This window comes from Salmo trutta, chromosome 40 (genome assembly GCF_901001165.1).
Source record: "Salmo trutta chromosome 40, fSalTru1.1, whole genome shotgun sequence".
In the NCBI taxonomy this organism is placed as follows: Eukaryota; Metazoa; Chordata; class Actinopteri; order Salmoniformes; family Salmonidae; genus Salmo; species Salmo trutta.
The window spans coordinates 10,539,335-10,560,525 of record NC_042996.1 but is presented as its reverse complement, the minus strand read 5'-3'; the positions used below and the strand labels follow the sequence as shown (position 1 = coordinate 10,560,525).

General features: G+C 44.5%; 1 protein-coding gene across 5 annotated transcripts in view; it reads left to right on the top strand.

Moving 5' to 3' along the window:
* syt1a (synaptotagmin Ia) overlaps positions 1 to 21,191 on the top strand; it is a 211,074-nt gene that overhangs the window by 102,461 nt on the left and 87,422 nt on the right. Inside the window, exon 1 of one of the 5 annotated variants that reach the window (XM_029741912.1) lies at positions 1,739 to 1,931. The exons of the other annotated variants lie outside the window; for them this stretch is intronic. The gene's annotated coding sequence lies outside the window, so the exon portion shown is untranslated. Of the gene's footprint in view, positions 1 to 1,738; positions 1,932 to 21,191 lie in introns of those variants that run through there. 5 annotated transcript variants of the gene reach the window in all.

Sequence of the window (21,191 nt, the reverse complement as noted above, 5' to 3'; positions counted from 1 at the left end):
CGGAAATCTGCCCTGTCCCCACGCAGCGTCGCTCCTATCCGCAATACACACACCCAAATACACACACGCACACACACGCACACGCGCACCCGCACACGCACACGCGCACACACACACACACACACACACACACCCAAATACACACACACACACACACACACACACACACACACACACACACACACACACACAGCCACAGATAGATGGGCTTTAACAACCACCGTTTTCTGACCGAGGCTCAAGCTTCTAGCCAAACAAGCCAACTTGTAAGGAAGCTTAGACCAGGTGAAGTTAATCATTAACACAGCCTGCCTGGCTTGTCTGTTTGCTTTTCGTTGCCTTGCCGCTGGGCTGGCTACAGTGTCCGACAGCCCTGTGTGTCATCACAAACACCATGCGCCTCTCACTCCACATGTTTTATCAGCTTAGCAAGGCCTATTTCCATCATGTAGTTCACAGTTGGTTCTGTCTGTTGTTTATTGAACCGTTGAACTCCCTTTTTCTACTTTAGCTCACCGAAAGACGCCCATTGTTTTTGAAATAGACAGAGCTCCATTGTAAGACTTTTGTGAATACTGGTTTCAAGGTCAGTTGAGGCGAATGCATGAGTTGGGAGTTTCAGGACCTCCAGTATGTGGGGGGGTGGGGGGTTCAGGGTCAGAACCTAAGTGGTTCTTGAATAATGGAATTAAACCACACCAAACCAAGCCTCTACTGCCAGGGGGACTCTTTTGAGGTACACAAGCCCATGCTAATACTGTCCTCCACTGTATGTAATGTATAAACCATATATCTACAGTGCCTTCGGAAAGTATTCAAACTCCTTGACGATTTTCACATTTTGTTATGTTACAGCCTTATTCTAAAATAGATTAAATCGTTTTTTTCCCTCATCAATCTACAAACAATACCACATAATGACAAAGCAAAAACTGTTTTTAGAAATGTTTGCAAATGTATAAAAAAACTACTGAAATATCACATTTACATAAGTATTCAGACCCTTTACTCAGTACTTTGTTGAAGCAACTTTGGCAGCGATTACAGCCTCAAGTCTTCTTGGGTATGAGGCTACAAGCTTGGCAAACCCGTAGTTGGGAAGTTTCTACCATTCTTCTCTGCAGATCCTTTCAAGCTCTGTCAGGTTGGATGGGGAGCGTTGCTGCACAGCTATTTTCAGGTCTCTCCAGAGATGTTCGATCAGGTTGAAGTCCGGGCTCTGGCTGGGCCACTCAAGGACATTCAGAGACTTGTCCTGAAGTCATTGCTGTGTTGTCTTGGCTGTGTGGGTCTGAATACTTTCCGAATGCACTGTAACTACCTTATGCTCTGTTGATTGGATGTCCTGGTTTCCTTCTGTTGGCTGTTGCTGCCTCTCGCTGGGTGTGCTGTATTTCCCCTCAGCTTTACATCTGGCTGTGTGGAGCGGTGTTGTGAGGCTGCACCTTTACAGAGAGAAAGAGAGAGAGACTTTCTATACTACAGATAGAGGATATGTGTGCTATCTGTGAATGTATGGTTTAGTACAAGGGAGAGAGAGACTATTGTTTTTAAGAGCAGAAAAGGAGGTAGTGGGTGGTTACATGTCAAAGAGCGGCTCTATCAAAGAGAGAGAGAGAGAAAGCGAGAGAGACGGTGTGAGTGTGACAGGGAGAGAGAGAAGGGGAGGGGCTGGAGTAGGTGGGCGGGAAGAGTGGGAGGGAGTGTCAGAGAGAGGAAGAGAGAGATGAAACAAGCAAGCAAGGGAATCAGAGCTTGCCTGCCGGAGCTGTGTTGTGTTTGGTGCGTGAGCGCTAGCTGATCCATCAACGTGCGAAAGGGACCTCGCTGAGCGTTCATCCCAAGCCTCAATCACCCTCAACTCCCCCAGAGCCCTTCCAGAAACCCCCCTAGGCTGTAAGGAGGACCCAGGCTTGAGCACGTGCTGCCAGGTAAGACACAGAGCATGGAGGCTCTCCGCTGAGAGAGGTTACTGTACAGAGAACAGATCGTGAAAGCGCTTAGCGGTGCCTGTGTAGACTCCGGAGGTGATTCCTTAGACACAATGATCTTATTGGAATGGATGTGGCTTGCAAGGAGAGAGGTGGAAGGTGTTGTTTCTCATCTGTGTCTGTGAGTGTGTCAGTGTGTGTGTCAGTGTGTGTTTGTGCACGTCAGCTGACGCGGGTCACAGGGCATATGTAACCTCATTGGAACAGGTCAGCTTTTATGTGAGAGCAGTCAGTTTGTTTCTGACTCTAGCTCCTCTTTAATGGCAGACGTCAAGGGACATCAATACATCCATTTACAGAAGAAAAAAACGAAATAGGAAAAGGCGGTTTTTGATTTGGATCCCGTTTAGTAAATTGGCCTTAATAGCTGTTGTTCCCGTTGTTTTCTGATGTATTTCATTGCTCTCTTTTCCTCACGAATGTGGCAAAGTGCTTGTTAGATCTTGTCATCATCGCAGGAATTTGTCTCAGAGCATGAATAAAGGATTACTGTATGTATTTTCTCACCTCACTCCTGCTGAAAGACTGGCATGCCGTCTTTCTCCCGTTCCACGAAAGCTGACAGCAAATGGCTCTGTGTTTGTGAATGCACGATATGTGTCTGTGTGTGTGAGTGCATGCACGTGCATGTGTGTCTGTGTGTTTGCGTTTGTGTGTGTATATGCATCTGTGTGTGTGCGTGGTTGTGTGTGACCTGGCTGGACATGGTGGCAGAGTTGAAAGCATCCGTGGCATTAGTGAACGGCTGGGATGAGCGGAGTCCCGCTGGTGTTGGACTGGGCTTCAGATACAGCGCTGGGACTGGGAGGGAGGGAGGGAGGGAGTGCAGGATATTCCGTGTGGAGCAGCAGAGCCTCTGTCCCCATATGAGACAAAAGACTGGATTCTGCTGACTGAATGATGAATGATTATCAATCACCAAAGAGGAAAAGGGGGTTGTCACCAACATGAAATACAAACATGGACATTACAAACTGATACGAGAATTTTGTTCTCAATGTTCTTAAACTGAACTTCAATTAAACTACTCAGTCTGCAACCTAGAGTTTGTAAGATTCTGGTTGAATGAAACAGACAGAGTCCCAGCTTACATTAGTTAAAATGTTTTTTCACGAGGGCTCTCCCAATCATACAAGCACATAGCCTTTTATACCTTACATTTGGTCATACCATATGTCATACCCCCTTATAAATGCCCCTCCTCTTCTTCAACACTGTCAATGCTTATTTACAAATCTTCTCCAACACATACGTTCTTTATCATATTCTGCAACATGTTACATAATCTACTGCTAGCCTAATGGTTTCTCCTCTCCCTGGGTGGGGAGACCTCTTTCCTGTTATCAGTTTCTGTCACGCCCTGACCTTGGAGATCCTTTATTCTCTATTTTGGTTAGGTCGGGGTGTGACTAGGGTGGGCATTCTAGTTTCTTTATTTCTAGGTTGGCTTGGTATGGTTCCCAATCAGAGGCAGCTGTCTATCGTTGTCTCTGATTGGGGATCATATTTGGGCAGCTTTTTCCCACCTGTTGGCCGTGTCAGTTTCACAGTGGTCACAAGTTCCTTTTTTCCTATGCACACACTGTCTCGCCTATATTGCTAAATGGTAAAGTCTTAACTTGTCCTACGCACACACATTAGAGGATTCTAGTCTTATGATTCAAATACATTTCACTCCATTATACAGTAACAGGGTGGAATACGTTTAGTCATTACCTTAAACATATAATTACTTTATCACAAACCCACAGCATACACCAAAACAGAATAGCTGCTCAGTGAGAATCAGCTTTCCTGATATTAAAGAGTAGGACCTATTTTTTTTACAGGCAAGATGGGTGAGTAGAGTTATTATCATGTAGCCTACCCTCCACATAGGTATCCCCCCTTCCCACGGACTGATGGAGACAGTCATATTCAAATCATTGTGCCTCCTCTCTCTCTCTCTCTCTCCTCTCTCTCTCTCCATCCTTCTCCCAAGTCTTTATTTCAGATGAATTGATCCAGTCCTCTTTCTATCCCTCCAATCCTTTCCCTCTACTATAAATAGGTCAAACCCAGAGCACGGATCCAGTGGAACGGTGATTAACATTCACAGTTGTTCCCTCATTTAGAAACATGAAAGAGTGGAAGGTTGTCTTATTGTGGAGCTTCAAACGCCTCCTCTCCATTTCCTTCCATTGTCCTCAGCTGGTGTAATCCATGAAAGCCAATGCACGGCCAGTTCTTTTTTTACACATGAATCAAACCTGTCAGATTTCAATTTCATTTCACCTCTTTGCGCCAGGTCTTGTTTTTTGTCTCTCCTGGCGGCATATCTAGTGTATTCACATCCTCTGTAACAATCTGGCCTTTGGAGAAGGGATTTGCACTTCCAACAGGGGTCAGGGTAGGCTGAACAATGGACCATGGCTCTACAATCTGGTCTTGTTCAGAGTTATTGTTACCGTTCATATTCATAGAAATGTTAAATGAAGAGATATTCAGCTCTCATCTGGTTCATTTTGAATGGGACAATGTTTAGTGATAGATTGGTGGACACTTACTGTTTTATACAATAGATTCCTTGGCTTGTGTGGAACGTTCCTCAATGGATTTTGACCAGAATAGTCGTTTCAGCATGTATGAGCAATACAATGAGATGGCAAAGAAGTAAACAGACAGACAGGCTGTGTGGGGTGTGTGTGGTGTGCGCGTGCATGTTTGTTCATGTCTTTGCATCAATAACTAATGAGCTTCTCTCTGGCGCTCTCACTCAGTTCATACAGTGTTTTTCTTTATCTAGCAGCTCTTCCAGTTAAGTAAATATGTTTGCCTCTGTCAAGCAAACGGTAAAGTAGGAGCAGCGTGTGACCTTCATGCAACCTTGTGGTGACGTTGGGCGTGTTTCTGGGTTATTTAGTGGTGGCAGAAGAGTATATTTGATTTCTTGTGTCATAAATATAAAAAAACAGGGCAATAGAGAACGGGAGGGGGTGAAAGAGTACAAGAGAAACAGAGAAAGAGAGAACAAGAGAAAGAGAGAATGAGAGAGACAGACAAAGAGAGAATGACAATTCTAGAGAAAGAGGGAGAAGGGAGGAAGAAACAAGGTGAATCAGAGAGAGTGTCACGGAAGACGCATGTTTAGACAATAGACCTGTGTGTGTTTGTGTGTGTGTGTGTTTGTGTGTTTGTGTGCGTGCGCTCTGACCTGTGTACTACTCTCCCTACTACTTTCCACTCTGCTTGTCTCTGTCCTTCCTCTGTGACTCACCACCTCAACGCCCACTCTGATTGTCTATCCATCCTTACTGCAGGGAGATGGAGGACAGAACTCAACCTCGCCAAACGCCCAGGGTGATGTCTGCGGTCACATTGGTGGTTGGTCTCTCATGACGCAGTGATCAGAAGCTTTATTCACAGAATACACTACTTTATTCTTAGGATGGAATTGGATATGAATAGCGATTGATTGTGTGGTTTTCAATCAGTGAAATGATTGGGGTAGGTAATGGTTGTTTGAGAATTGGGCACATGACAGCTCCAAAGCAAACAAGGCATGAAGGCACCTGCCTGTCGAGAAATGGGCTCATTTAAACACACCCAAGCAGCAAGGCCAAACAGCTCCCTGCAGCCAGCAGCCAGTTCAATTCAGCACCCCCTCTCTTCGGACAGTTCCTTTTGGGTTAGGCACAGCAGTGCTGGCAGTTTCAACAGCCTATATCATTGGACAGCGCTGCCTGCTCAGACAGAGCAGTGCTGGGGGTTTCAGCACCCCTGCTCTCCTGGACAGGGCCAATCAGTTCAGCTGCACATCGGAGAGGTGAGAAAGAGGGGTGAGAGATTTCAGCACCACCTTCTCTACACAGCGACAGCCAGTCAGTGGACTGCAAGGTGACAGTGGATTGGCAGGAGAGAGGTGCTAAAGAGATGCACACTTACCCCCATGCCAGTGGGCTGAATTGTGTGTGTGTGTGTGTGTGTGTGTGTGTGTGTGTGTGTGTGTGTGTGTGTGCTTGACCCGAAGCTGCTTCACAAAAATGGGTCATATATAGCAAGCCCTAACGCATTCTACCATTGATAAGATAACAAAATGCATTTTGCAAATCTATTCTTAGAGTGGCAGTATCAGCTAATCTTTTTCCAGTGCTGGAACTTTCGCCGTTACCCCACAGATAAGGTTTGGACCCTCTGACGAACTGGAAGCCACGTCAGTTAGTGTCTTAATCCTGAGAATTAGGAGAATCCCTTGTTCCTGAACGTTGGATTCATGTCTGGGATATGTTTGCACAAGAGGTCATCCAAACATTGGGTAATGGCTTCAGCTGCTGGTATGTTTGGCTAGAGTGAGATTATGGGTTTGACACGGAGCTTTTTCGCTTCTCCGGGCAGTGGATGTTCTATCAGGAAGAAGTTAGCCACATGCTTTCCACATGTTAGCGTGTCATCCCACACACACACACACACACACACACACACACAAATGCCCCATTTCACAGTCCCAATCAATGTAATTAATCCTTGCTGTCTGTATTAAAGGTGATGTACGACTCAGCATCGCTTTGTCGAGTCACCTTATTGATTTTAATACAGATTTTGTAAATGTACCTACCTACGACACATGCAAGCCACAGCGGCCATATGATTCTGATTTATAGAGCCAGTTAAAGCCTACCAGTACTATTAATATGTTTTCACTCATTCAATGTGTGGGTTGTTTGGGTCTTTAGTGAGTCTTGTAACTTCCGTTAAAATCAATAAAGAGTATTGACAGCTGTGCATTTGGATCAGTGTGAACGTCATGACTCTGTGAAAAAAAGGCAACAGTACATGAAAACAGATTATTTCTATTTGCCTTAATAGATGAAAGATGCTTTGATCCGTCGCCCTAAGCTTTGGTGATATGGTCGGTGGGACCGCGCATGGAACCATTGTAGATAGCAGCCGCACGGAATTCTTCTGACCAATGAATATCATCCCAATTTATCCCAGAGGGGTAAATGTCCCGCCCCCAGCCTGGTTATCACACACTACCAGCACCACACCCCTCTCTCTGGGCTTTACCCCTTCTACACATGTCCCCTAATTGAGACAACGTGGGGTAGCCAACCAGGGTCATTTGTATGTTGGAATTAGCATAATTGAATAGGCATGAGTTAAGTGTGTTCCAGTGGTGTGTTAATAACATGGTCAGGGCAACTGAGGCAGGCAAACACGTGTCACTGTGTTTGTTCAGCTCAACGCTGCTCCAGCAGGAGCATCCATCCGTTCACTCTTTCTCTCTCTCCTTCCCTCCCTCTATCCCTCCTGCTGTCCCTGTGCAGTGGAGGTGAATGGGGTAATTTTTCACTCTCCCGAGGATGCCCTTGTTTGTGGTAGCTAGCTGGGTGAAGCCAGAGAACTGGGCCTGTGTGTTAACGTCCAGGCTCGCAGCGCTGCCGTGTGGACTTGGCGCCCCGTGTGGGGACCGACTGGCCCCAGGGATTCAGACAGACAGTCGCTGGACTCCAGCCAGTGGTTCATTTCCCCTGGGTGTCACACAGATGTGCACGGTGAGAAGCGACATCCTGGCCCTATCGCCTTACCTAGTAGCCCCATCTCCCAGCTCTGACCAAAGCTCATCTTTCATTTTAAAAGCTTCTGTCTTTGTAGTGTCTTTCTACCCAGAGTCCAATGGTAAACCCCCACTCAGGTACAGCTATAGCCAGTGTATGTACTGTATGTCAGCCAGCTGCATAAAAGCAGAAGAAAGTCAGAGGGGGCAGGGAGGTGAACTGGAGGGAAAGCGAGGGTATGATGAGGGAGGGAGGGAGGGAGAGTATGACGGTAGGATGGGGGGGGATTTTTCCATCCCAGCTGTTGTCCTTGTTACTGGGTTTGTGTGAATCAGAGGTCTGACTGCTGCTGCTCGCCTGTTTCCTCTCCCTCTGTGTCTGAGTGATCAGGTTCCACTCTGGGCAGAACAACCCTGTCTGATTCTGCACAGTGGGACAGCTCTCCGGCCTTAAGACAACACTCAGACTAGCAGTAGTAGTAGTAGTCAGTGCCGGTATTTTTATCCGTGTTTTGTTTGCTTCTGTTTAAGAAACGTTTTTTCAACAGAAACGTTTTTCAACAGATTGAATACACCCCTGATCATAGCTGTCACGACTTCTGCCGAAGTCGATGCCCCTCCTTGTTTGGCTGGTGCTCGGCGGTCGACGTCACCGGTCTTCTAGCCATCATTGATCCATTTTTCATTTTCCATTGATCTTGTCTTCCTACACACCTGGTTCCAATCCCATTCATTACATGTTGTGTATTTAACCCTCTGTTTCCCCTCATGTCCTTGTCAGAGATTGTTTGTTGTTATGTGCTCGTGTCTTTTGTATTGGTGCGCGACGGATTATTTTACCCATGTTATTTTTATGTACGTTCGTTTTTGGAGTTTGTTTTATCTTTATTAAAATACTCCAGTTACACCAAGTTGGTTTCTCCTGCGCCTGACTTCCCTGCCACCTACACACACGAGAATGACAATAGCAGCCACGTTGTATTCATTCTAGCCTCTATGCACTCTCCTCCTCTCACATTTCACTTCATTTGTGGACTTCAATGAACAACACATCAGCTGTATGTGACCAGGTGAAAAAACCTTTCCAAGCCAAACCATGTCATAACCGCTGCACACAGACTACATCTTTGTTACCATATGAGCTAAATTAACATCCTAGTAAACATAGCTAATAGAACTAATGTGTTAGTAAACCTGCTACAATCATGCAGTAACGTTACAGTGTATAGTCAGTAAGCAGTTACACCGGTGGCAATAAATTAATAAAACCAAAAGCTTACCTTGATGTGGAAGAATTCCAGTGTTGTGTTGGATAATCATAGCCAGCTAGCTAACATAGCATCCCTCTGTTTGAACAGGGTGTTTGAGTAACTAAACTAACCATCTGCATTTGATAGCTAAGTAAGTGCTCTTGCTCTTGCTTTTCCTTCATTTTTGAAGAAATTAATTTGTTGAAAACTGTTAAACTATTGTCTTTCTCTCTCTTTGAGTCAACTACTCACCAGATTCTATGCACTGCAGTGCTAGCTAGCTGTAGCTTATGCTTTCAGTACTAGATTAATTCTCTGAACCTTTGATTGGGTGGACAACATGTCAGTTCATGCTGCAAGAGCTCTGATAGGTTGGAAGACGTCCTCCGGAAGTTGTCATAATTACTGTGTAAGTCAATGGAAGGGGGTGAGAACCTAGAGCCTCCTAGGTTTTGTTTTGAAGTCAATGTACGAGGAGGAGGACGGAAGCTAGCTGTCCTCCGGCTACACCATAGTGCTACCCTACAGAGTGCTGTTGAGGATACTGTAGATCTTTATTGCAAAACTGTTTGTTTTAATCAATTATTTGGTGACATTTGAATATATTTAGTATAGGTTTTCAATGATTTACCATTTTTATTTTTATAAAATTCACTAAGGAGGATGGTCCTCCCCTTCCTCCTCTGAGGAGCCTCCACTGGTAGTAGTAGTGTTGGTGGTGGTGGTGGTGTAACGGCCGTCGTTACCACAGCAGTGCAAAAACAACTTCCCACAAAAGACAGGTGGAAAAAGGGCTACCTAAGTATGGCTCCCAATCAGCAACAACGATGTACAGCTGTCCCTGATTGAGAGCCATACCAGGCCAACACAAAGCAATACACAACATAGAAAGAACATAGAAATACAAAACATAGAACAATACCCAAAAACCCCGACAACACAAAACAAACACACCCCTGCCACGCCCTGACCAAACTACAATAACAAATAACCCCTTATACTGGTCAGGACGTGACAGGTGGTCGTGGTAGTAGTAGAAGTTGTAGTAGTAGTTTGTTGTATTAGTAGTACTTGTGGTCGTAGTACAGTAGTTGTTGTTGCTGTAGTAGTAGTTGTAGTTGTTGTTTAGTTGTAGTAGTAGTTATAGTAGTAGTTGTAGTAGTAGTAGTGGTAGTAGTAGTAGCAGTAGTAATAGTAGTATTATTATTAGTTGTTGTAATAGTAGTAATGCCTGACTAGGGTGATAGTATGGATCACCTTATTGCTACGGTATATTTGGGATACTACTGCTAAATATACTCTCCTTTGAACAGCACCATTTGTGTGTTTTAAGATCATTCATCTCATACAACTGAGGCCCTTCTGTTTGACACTGTCACTTTAATTGATTAGCTTCCTCCAGAAACCAAGGTCAATGTTCTTAGCTCTTCTCTGCTCCCTCCTCCTATGAGATGGGGGTATTGATGACACCTTGACTGAGGCCCCTTCTTGCCACTAGATAATGATGGAGGTTCGACATTTCCCTACAGTGCTGCTTTACATTCACAAGGGTGATAGACAACCAACTCAGGCCTGTATCCTCTCCCAGTCAGAAATCCCTCTCAGGCCTATATTCTCTCCCAGTCAGAAATCCCACTCAGGCCTATATTCTCTCCCAGTCAGAAATCCCACTCAGGCCTATATTCTCTCCCAAACAGAAATCCCTCTCAGGCCTATATTCTCTCCCAGTCAGAAATCCAACTCAGGCCTGTATCCTCTCCCAGTAAAAAGCAGCTTAATTAATATCACAGCAATGTCGTTCTGTCCAAAAAAAGGTTCTGATGGATTGAGATCTCAACATGGTTCTCCGGTATTGGTTTTTAGAGGGGGAAACAGAGGTGTTATCTGGAATTGTTTAAAAAAAATCCACCAGGAGCAGGGTAGATTGTGTTAAATGGAGAGTAATTACTTCTCTTAGCCGTCCATTTGAGAGGCCTTATCAGCCCACCAGCAAGGTCCGATCCGCGAGACACAGATCCCAATTAGAGGTGTGCTTTGCATGTCAAATGCAGCAGCACACATTCTCTCTCTCTCTCTCACACACTCATGCTTTCTTTTTTTATCTCTACTCTTATCTCTCTCTATCTTGTACACGCACACACACACACACACACACACACACACACACACACACACACACACACACACACACACACACACACACACACACACACACACACACACACACACACACAGTCGCACACACACACACACACACACCACACAGACGCACACACACAGTCGCACACACACACAGTCTTTCCGTCTAATCTTTTGACGTTTCGGCTCATATTTTCCTCATTTGCCAGGCTGTCAAGGACAAAACTCAGCATCAAAGGTAAATCCGGCATCAGGGGGAACTTTCGGTGCCCCATTGTAATACTTTTTTTAAACGAGCAGAACTGAATTGAGCATGGACAATTACATTGACTTCTCTCTCTCACCTCCTCCCTGCTAAGACGGCTGCTTGGAGCTGGGGAGAGGAGGGTGTAGAGGGGTGTGGAGGGGTGCGGAGGGGTGTGGAGGGGTGCGGGGGGGTGCGGAGGGGTGCGCGTGCAATCTTCATGATTAACGCCAGGAGATACGTTCCATGTATTATTCATCTTTCGTCACCTCCGCTGAACGGAGGCTGGCAAATCTTCGGGCACATTGTTCCTGAAAACGTAAGCCAAATTAACGCATCGATAACATCAACTCTCAGGCGAAGACTCTCTCTTCTATTCCTTCAAATGTGGTGAAGGAGCTCCTCTCTGGTTGTGAAAAGCCTCCAACGCCCCCGAGACTGTTTGTGAACAGATAAAGATAGTAAAGATAGTCAAAATAAAGTCATAGCTGCCAGGAAGTCTTGTTACAAACCTGAGGGAGCTCATCTTACTATGGCTAAGCAACCCTAATAGGTTCAATATCTGGACTATTGCCATTGAAACCAACCTATTGAAGGTGGTGTGGGACAACTGAGTGAACCTCTTTTCTATGCCGTTTCTTTTCTAAGTATACTATTTGAGTATTACAAAGATTAGTGTATGCACACACACACACACACACACACACACACACACACACACACACACACACACACACACACACACACACACACCCTGGTCAATTGAAATTCAATCCCAGACCCCTTTGGAAAACAGCCAATATAGTTTTAACTCCACAGCTGATAATAGCCTCTTTCTCTGTCTCTCTGCCGTAGCTGTCAGTATAAATAACTCCTCTACCTCCTGATATGATAAACCCTTAGGAGAAATGAATTACCCAGGATGCACAGGGAGTGGCAAACACACACTAAAAATAAGATACTGGATTATGATTGCCCGGTTCCTCTTCTTGAATGATCTGTATGCAAACTACGTCTGCCACCCACACTTAATATCTAATTATGTTGATTTATATTCAACATTTGCGTTTTTTCCAGATCCCTTACATCAGTTGCTAATGGTCTGACCCACGCATTCAGAGTCATGGATAGATGCCTGTGTCCTTGAATGGCTAATGGATGTTACATAACCTCAAGGTCACAGGTCATAGACGGGCGTCCATCTTCACCTGTTGAATTAAATATCACTCAGGAGTTTGTTGTGTTAATGTAATGGCCAATCCCAGATCAGATTCACAATGAATAAACGTAATGTACAGTATGTTCATTCACAGTAGGCAGGCTTTATTATAAGACATTTCACTATGTGAGAGCTTTGCCATGGATCTTTAGAAACCATGAAGCAGACGCAGTAAGTTGACATGCTGTCTCTAGACTAGAATCAATGACACTACAAAACGAATAGATCACAGGAGGCTGCTGAGGGGAGGACGGTTCATAATAATAGCTGAAACGGAGTACACGGAATGGCATCAAACACATAAAAACCATGTGTTTGATGTATTTGATACCATTCCACTGATTCCGCTCCAGTCATTACCACAAGCCCGTCCTCCCCAATTAAGGTGCCACCAACCTCCTGTGGACTAGATATATGGAGTTACATGAATAATTTACAAAAACTCCTTCATAGCATTTTGCGACCCATGATTGCAACATGGGTTGATATATTAAACCAATACACCCGAGCCATTCAGAATAACTATGAGGTCACCCTGGTACATCACTCTGTAATTGGAAACAAAATTAGACGTCATTCACATTGTTCTTAAACCTTTTCTCTGTATGAGAGGTTGTCTGGTGTTGCACAAGCACACACACACACACACACACACACACACACACACACACACACACACACGCACAGAGGCTTAGCTCCTTTTCTGTGAGATGAATGGCACCCTAGGGACCTGCTTGGACCCCCACTTGACTGGCCCAGACTCTCTGGGCCCCACTCCCTCCACCCTCCATCCCCCCAGCCGTCAATCCAGCTATCCATGTTAAGCCTGAGTGGCACTAAAGAGGAACGCACCCCTCCCTTCTCCCCCCACTCCTTCCCAATCTGAGCACAGCTGGCATAAAAATCAAGCACAACATCCAACCTCTCCACGCATACCTACCCACTAACTCAGCCCCCTGCTGTGTGTGTGTGTGTGTGTGCATGCGTGCGTCACCAGTGTCACACAAAAAAAAGTGCAGCGTAAAGAAGCCTCCTCAGTATGTTTTTATACAAACAAAACACAAACGCTACAGTGATAGCAGTCGCATGTTACATTGCCACAAGCAATTAGCTGTAGTATTGTGCTGTTATTGTGGATGAGGGAGAGGATAAGAGTCTATGTAGATATATGGATGGTATTTCTATTAAGTACATGACTCACCCTGCCAGTGTTACAGGGTTATTGAGCTGGTGCTCCTGAGCTTTTAAGATGTAAATCATGAATGTCCGCAATGACTCATTGGCTTTAACAACACTGTATTGATACGGACATTATGTATGAAGTGCTTCACTTTCTGGTTACACATTATTGTTGCACTGATGTACCATCAACTATACATGCACCCTCTGTATTGATGTGATCCAGCTGTAGTATGAATTATGGGACTACATGTTTATTTTTAGGGTCTTTGTTGTCTGCTTGCAGTGGGCGTAGTGTGTGTGTGTATGTGTGTGTGTGTGTGTGTGTGTGTGTGTGTGTGTGTGTGTGTGTGTGTGTGTGTGTGTGTGTGTGTGTGTGTGTGTGTAGAACCTTAGTCATGTCCCACGCAGACAGGGGGAGTCCACCGCCACACGACATAGTGCTCACAGGGAGTGTCAGACCGCCCTCTACATACCACCACTGAATTATCGAACCAGACGTCTCCCCAGCCCAGCCACAACGGTGCATGGGATGCTTTTGGTAGGAGCTGTTGAAGTTGATGATGGTTGTACACAATTAGAATATATTATGCCATTAAATCCATTTGCGGGTGTTACCATGTTTCCCTTGGAATGTGTGTGATTCGGAGTGCGGTGTGTACGTGCTGTAATGGATGTTTTAACTTGCCTTCAGTAGAGTTCTGTTAAATGCACGCTAAAACTGAGGAGCTCCACATTGTCTGTTTAAATTCATGAAAGCTGTCTAGGGTTGTTGAGAGGACAGGGACGTAGAATGGAACAGCTTGGCCAGTCAGACCATGCCGGTACCTATAATTAGAGATTTTTTAACAGCACTTAATGAAGTCCCCAGCCACTTTTAAATTAAAAGTAACATTGTTTTGTTTGGGATTTGCTGAAAGGGAGAGAGACAACAAAAGAACGAGGGAGGGAGAGGTGGAAAGGACACAGAAACAAAGAGGCTGGAAGGAAACAAAGTTGTCACCCTCCAGGAGGGGCGGTAATAAGATAAGCTCTATAGCAGCGTGTGTTCAGTGTGCTCACAGATGGCCGTCCTCCTCTCCACCGTCTCCGCCTAGTGGAAAGTGTTCCAACCTCTCCCAGCTTCATTTATCTCCTCCTCACAGCCATGCCACAGGGAGCCGGCGCTGCCTCCCCCCTCTCTATCCACCCTCCATCCCCTGGGAGGAGTGGAGCCGTGTCCCCTGCTAGCCCCAGCCAGCTACTCCCTCGCCTGGGAGGAGTGGAGCCGTGTCCCCTGCTAGCCCCAGCCAGCTACTCCCCCGCCTGGGAGGAGTAACTCCCCCAGACTCCCCCGCTGCCGGCTTATCTCTCCAGACAATGTTGACGGATATTGTTTAGTCAACGTTTAAAATGTCTTCTCCTCGCAGTCAAGTGGAACTTTGGCACGGAGGCCTCTCATCTGCAAGTTTACTCACATGGTATAGGTGACAGTGCTCACTTTCCCTCCCTTGATTTTCAAATAATAAAAGTTTGTATTCACCCTGGTTTATTTTGTATTCTTTACCCCAAGGTGACAAGGACAGGTTCTGGATCCCAAGGTGACAAGGACAGGTTCTTGACCCCAAGGTGACAAGGACAGGTTTTGGATCCCAAGGTGACAAGGATAGGTTCTGGATCCCAAGGTGACAAGGATAGGTTCTTGACCCCAAGGTGACAAGGATAGGTTCTTGACCCCAAGGTGACAAGGATAGGTTCTTGACCCCAAGGTGACAAGGATAGGTTCTTGACCCCAAGGTGACAAGGATAGGTTCTTGACCCCAAGGTGACAAGGATAGGTTCTTGACCCCAAGGTGACAAGGATAGGTTCTGGATCCCAAGGTGACAAGGACAGGTTCTGGATCCCAAGGTGACAAGGACAGGTTCTGGATCCCAAGGTGACAAGGATAGGTTCTGGATCCCAAGATGACAAGGACAGGTTCTGGATCCCAAGGTGACAAGGATAGGTTCTTGACCCCAAGGTGACAAGGATAGATTCTATTGTACTTATTGTAGGACAGTTATTTTGGTGAATATTCTGTCCCGTAGAGATATTCTAATTGAAAAGACCATGGCTGGAGGACTAAGACAGGTGTTAAGCAGGTGTTATGGCTCTGACAGTGTGTGGTTCAGTTTTCGTCTTTCCATGAGAAGGTGTCAATTGGTCCTGGCAAGGTGGCAGCAGTACCGACACAGGAGACTTAGCCAAGGGCATTTGAAGAAAGGGATAGTAATAAACACCAGGCTATATCTTCCTATGACTGTTCTTAACTTTGAATAATACACACATTACTTTATGTGTTTCTTGTCGATATCAGCTTCTTAGAACCAGAAGCAGACCAGTACTTCTTGTACCAATGAAAGTGAAAGAGAAAATGAGTCACACATCTATTTTTTGAGCGCTGACTTTTCTCTCAGATTTCTCCACATTTTAGAAATGTGTAATGGGACAATGAGAGAGGAAAAAAAAGGTATTCACACCATGCAAGATCCTGGGTTGCCATGACGCCCATTATCCGTGTATGATAATCAGATTCCCACTATAGCTGTGAAAACACGCTCATTCCAGTCTTTCTGGTTGATCCTCAGAACTATACTATTAATTCACCCCAAGGAATTTGACCCCATGACCTGCTATTTATATCTGCCCTATCGAGGGAGAGGATCAGTGGGAAGCAGAATGAAAGACTACTGCAGAATGACTACTATGCTACTATGACAATAAAATGGATGTTGAGCTCTGCACACACCAGCTTTCTGTTGTCTTTGGCACTATGGTATTATTAGAAGAAGATGGAAATAGATTGGTAGGATGGTTAAGGATAGAGCCAGAAATATGCCCCGTGCCTTAGATGCGGTCTAGGTTGAAGAAACCCAGATGGGATTTGATCTGATAACGCGCTGCTGGAGTTTTATTCAGACACTGTTTATCTGGAAGAACACAGTGAGCGGACACAACATTATGGCCGTCTTCCTTATCATTCTTAATGGCTGTTGTATAGCGTCTGTGAAATATCAAATCCCTGAGTGTACAAAACAACCATATGTAATACTGTTTCACCAAGCCAGCAGCCAGAAGCCTTTCATTTGTTCCATTTCACCCCAGCTCCCACTTATAAGATGTGACATTATTGCTTTTTCAGACCTGTTTAGACTGCAAAATGACCCTGATTTGGTTGAAATGGGAAAAGGCGGGAAGAAATTTTGTCCGAAGTGCAGCCAGGCTTCGTCTATTACATCTATCTTCTGCGCCCCGGTATGACAACTACAGATCTTCTCCCCCTGGCCCAAGATAAATGACCTTATTACTGCACAGAGCCATTCAAAATAGGATCATGACAAGCATGGCAAATGCCTTTCCTCAGGAATATACAGACCTGCCAGACAAAGCCTGGGGTATATCACAGCTCCCCAAGATGACCTTATCACACACAAATGAGAGAAAGTGCTGGATACATGGACTATCTGGTCACGTCTAAAGTATCATCTAAACGCCATAGTGTTTTATGTGTGTCTATGAATGTCAGTGTTGTCTAGATAGTTTGCTTAAATGAACACCGTAAACCCAGGTCAGTTGGCTGTTGATGACACACTTGTTCAGCTTAAAGGGATACTTCGGGATTTTGCCAATGAGGCCCTTTATCTCCTTCCACAGTCAGATGAAGTCCTGGATACCATTTGTATGTCTCTGGTTCCATTATGAAGGAAGTTAGAGGTAGTTTCACGAGCCAATGCTAACAACTGTAGCATTAGCGCAATGGCTGGAAGCAATTGGGGGGTTAGTGGGTGTAGTCCATTTACAGGCAGGCTCATTAATTGGGAAACAGATGAGGATAGGTATTTTAATTTTAACACCCATACAGTGCCTTGCAAAAGTATTCATCTCCCTTGGCATTTTTCCTACTTTGTTGCATTACAACCTGTAATTTAAATTGATTTTTATTTGGATTTTATGTAATGGACGTACACAAAATAGTCCAAATTGGTGAAGTGAAATGAAAAAAATGACTTGTTTCAAAAAATTAAATACATTTTTTAAAACGGAAAAATGTGCGTGCATATGTATTCACCCCCTTTGCTATGAAGCCCCTAAATAAGATCTGGTGCAAACAATTACCTTCAGAAATCACATAATTAGTTAAATAAAGTCCACCTGTGCGCAATATAAATGTCACATGATCTGTCATATTTCCCTCATTAAAATGCAAATCAATTTATAACATTTCTGACATGCGTTTTTCTGGATGTTTTTGTTGTTATTCTGTCTCTCACAGTTCAAATAAACCTACCATTAAAATTATAGACTGATCCTTTCTTTGTCAGTGGGCAAACGTACAAAATCAGCAGGGGATCAAATACTTTTTCCCCCCACTGTATACCCCAAGAGACTTGCAGCTGTAATTGCTGCAAAAGGTGGCTCTACAACGTATTGACTTGACTTTGAGGGGGTGAATAGTTATGCACGCTCAAGTTTTTTTGTCTTATTTCTTGTTTCTTTCACAAGAAAAAATATTTTTTATCTTCAAAGCGGTAGGCATGTTGTGTAAATCAAATGATACAAACCCCCCAAAATATATTTTCTTTCAAGGTTGTAAGGCTACAAAATAGGAAAAATGCAAAGGGGGGTGAATACTTTCGCAAGCCACTGTGGAATAACTTCTGACTGAGGGTCAGTTCAAGCCTGACCATAGTAATATTCTTAATCTGTCTTGGATCAGAAGGTTAATCCAGTTAATGTACACATTCTCCTCTTGTTAACACCAGTTTATTTGGCTCCTCCCTGTGACAACCCTGGCCAGGTTCAGCCGTTTATCTTTCTGACTCTTACTTTTATCTTTGCCCTTCAGATGAGACCCACTCCTCACTTGGTGTTTATGCAACTTGTCAGCACCTGACATCCAGCGAGCAGCACTGACTTCAGTTCCCCTGGGGTCAGTCTGGGATCTGTCTCTACTGCACACTGGAAGGTCAGGCAAGGGTCGAACCGAAGTGCATCCCTGTGCTTTGAGTTATGGGGGCCAATCAGGAGGGATATTTACGGAGGACTCAACAGACATCTGGAGGGAGATGACTGATGCAGACAACCAGGATGGGCGGGGTCAGGTTACCAGTCAAGGCAGGAGACAGGGGGATTTGATTAGGAGCAATGTGAATGACCTCAATCTGTCAATTTACAGGAAGTTGATTTGAGTGATACTTCCTGTGCTTGTGCTACTGTGCATCCTGACGTGATATACTGTGTACAAATGCACCATTTGATCCACATTGAAGGAGGTAGTAAAAAACATCCGCTATGTTTGGTATGAATACGGCAGTAAATTAGTGTCAGTGTGCTCCAAGTGAGACACACTGTCCACACTTGCTCCAAAAGCAATTCAGGTATATTCTGGACTCAATAGCATCCCAACTCCACAGTAATAGCTGAAAATAGTCCTTCTATCTTGCCCTTTTTTGTCTCTGAATCGACAGGAAAACCTGTTTGTATTCCAAAAGCGTTTCCCCAATTCAGCAGTCTTTAAAGTGCCCTGGCCTGCATCCCTGTTGAAATACATCTAATATCATTGAGGCTGGGAAGAGGTGATATATAATATCTCTCTCTCTCTCTCTCTCTGTCTCTCTCTCTCTCTCTCTCTCTCTCTCTCTCTCTCTCTCTCTCTCTCTCTCTCTCTCTCTCTCTCTCTGCAATAAACACCTATTTGCGCGAGCCATTCCTGATAACACGCCATCGGAATGGAATTTTCCAAAGCGGGCATAGTTTAACTGAACATAAAGTAGCATTCTGGTTAGTAATCGTATTCTCCAAGCTTTTTGGACACTTTTACCTTTGTGACAGGAGCTATTACATGTCTGGGTATTGTGTGAATGATCACTTTTTCCCGTCCAGTTTCCACCCAGCAGCAGTTTGGGGTTGTAGTGATCTCATAGAGGGAGTAGTAGTTAGCTGTGACAGGAAGGCCATTTGAAAGCATGGCTGATTTTCCTCCATACTCCCACTTGGGCTGACTAACAGCTTGTTCAGTCAAGGGTTATCAGCCGCAGATGGTTTGAGACAATAAACACAATCAAATATGGGGGTGGAGTTTTTAGAGGCACTATGCCTGAAGCCCTGTCTTCATAGCGATGCACTAACTTCTCAGTGTAACTTCTCATCGTACACCTCGTATCTTAATTATTCCTTCTCTTCCTATCTGTTTCTTCGGAATTTTTTTTCCCATCGCTTTATTCCTTAGAGAGTGCATTATCTTTGTGCGCTTTAACAGCTCTAGATGACAAATAGCATTATTATTGGACATAAATTACAATTACGTATGCATTTCACCTTTAGCTTTGCGCCTTGTTTAATATTCAAGTGTCTTCTTATGAAATATGGACTTTGACACAAGCGTTTAATTACAGTTGCATTTTTATGTAGAGGAATAGTGTCAGGAACACACTGAGGTGTTGCTGATAGCCATAGTGTGTTTTATTAAAGATCCATAGTACATTTCCACTGAGGACATTTCCATCATAATTCCCCTGATCTATTCACCCTGACACCAGGGTAAACTACAGTAACTTACTGTAATTTCTAACCCTCCATCCTGATTATTAACAATCCAACCAATGAGATCTGGGCCCTGCCCCTCAATATCTAAAGGGTTCAATCAATCACCTATTGAGGAGCTACAGAGGAGCAATGCTTAGCAACAGCTCAGAGTCTATCAGTGGGGTGCAGCCTCTCTCCTCCCTGAGTGAATCACCTCTAACCCATTTCACAGTAATCATGATTCATTTTGTTTACCCCCTTCGCCAATCAGTATCGAGAATGGCACCTGTAATTGCAGAAGACAGTATTCCAGAGTTGGCAGAAAGAAAACTCCATCTTGAAACTCTAGTGCCTTTCCTCTCCAAGAGGTCTGCGACATTTTACATGAGCAGAAACCATATTCTATCTAATAGCACGTATCTGATTGACCTAATGCCTAATAGTCTTCCTTAACCACCATGTTTGCAGTGTTGGTTCTAATATTACAGTACACATATACACACACACACACACACACACACACACACACACACACACACACACACACACACACACACACACACACACACACACACACACACACACAGTACATACTCCTGTCTCTGTGATGTACAGTACAACCAGTCACTGTCACCATGGGGCGTTTGTAACTACTCCATGTTTTATGTTTTTAAGATTTGAGATTACATGAACTGGTAAGACAATGGTAATTAGTGGGGGAAGGGGATTTCAGAACCAAAGTCGGCAGACAAAAACATAAGCTACATTGCCCCCATAATCTGATAGTGGGGTGGTAGATGCCTAGTCTCCCTTGTGGCTCAGCTCAGGTGCCTACATAGTACATACACCATAGACATACATCATTTACACACACACACACACACAGAGAAGTCAGCTCAGACAGATCCAGCTCCGAGAAGCCCAGCTCATGAGCTCCATCAGCAGCAGATTCACATTTATGCAACAAATGTTAGTGCATCGAACCGAATTACATCAAAACCGAATCGCATCGTTCTTTAATCAAACTGAATCGCACTGAGTCGTTTCAAACAAAACCTTATTGTTCCTGTATCGGAGCCCAAGTATCTA